The sequence below is a fragment of the Acyrthosiphon pisum genome, chromosome X (assembly GCF_005508785.2).
Source record: "Acyrthosiphon pisum isolate AL4f chromosome X, pea_aphid_22Mar2018_4r6ur, whole genome shotgun sequence".
In the NCBI taxonomy this organism is placed as follows: Eukaryota; Metazoa; Arthropoda; class Insecta; order Hemiptera; family Aphididae; genus Acyrthosiphon; species Acyrthosiphon pisum.
The window spans coordinates 93,499,652-93,500,521 of record NC_042493.1 but is presented as its reverse complement, the minus strand read 5'-3'; positions in this window follow the sequence as shown (position 1 = coordinate 93,500,521).

Here is an 870-nt window from a genome sequence, read left to right as displayed (position 1 = left end):
TAGAAAACTTGAGATTTATATCATATGCATATTTTATTAGTTTCTATATTGATAAATTTTCAAAATATTTTGACTTGTTTTGAGCTGTCAACGGACAATTTCAAAATAAATTTCAAATATCAATTTTTTTTAGTTTTTTTTTCAATAAATATCAATACAATTGTATTTGTTGTGCCAAAACGCGTCAAAATGTAACACAAGGCTCCTGATATATTGCTTAAATAGCAGTTAAAAATATAAAAATACATAGGCACAATTTTTTTTTATAAGCATTTATAAGGTTCGATTTTTGACAACATTTATAAAATTTAAAAAAGGTGGGTAAGTGGATTTCGCTCTGCTGTACAGTAGGTTACAAGTGGGTCACTGTATAATGGATGGTATTAAATTTGAATTCAATGATATAATATCATTGTATAAGAAAAACGATTCTGAGCGGAGACGGTATGTTAGTCTAGGTATAAGACATAATATTATATTAGGTACCTATAATAAATTCCAAATTAATCATATCATAATATTTATTAGGTACTTCTAACGCGTTATACATCAACAAAAAACCGTGGTACTATCATAGATATATAATAGTATACTTTAGAAGTTTCAAGTAACCACGAATAATATTATACAATCACAACAAAATAACTAAAATAGTTATCCTATAGGTTTTTAATATGTAATTTCGTCCAAATTTGTACTTAAAATGACTATAAAAATAAACTGCGTTAATGTATTTTTTAGATTTTTTGGTAACAGAATTAATTACTTACGTAGAATCTTGTTTTAAATTTTCAATTTCTTAGATACAAAAATTGAACATTTTATAATTTTTAACTACAAAATAATTTTTCAAATTAAATTTGATAATTT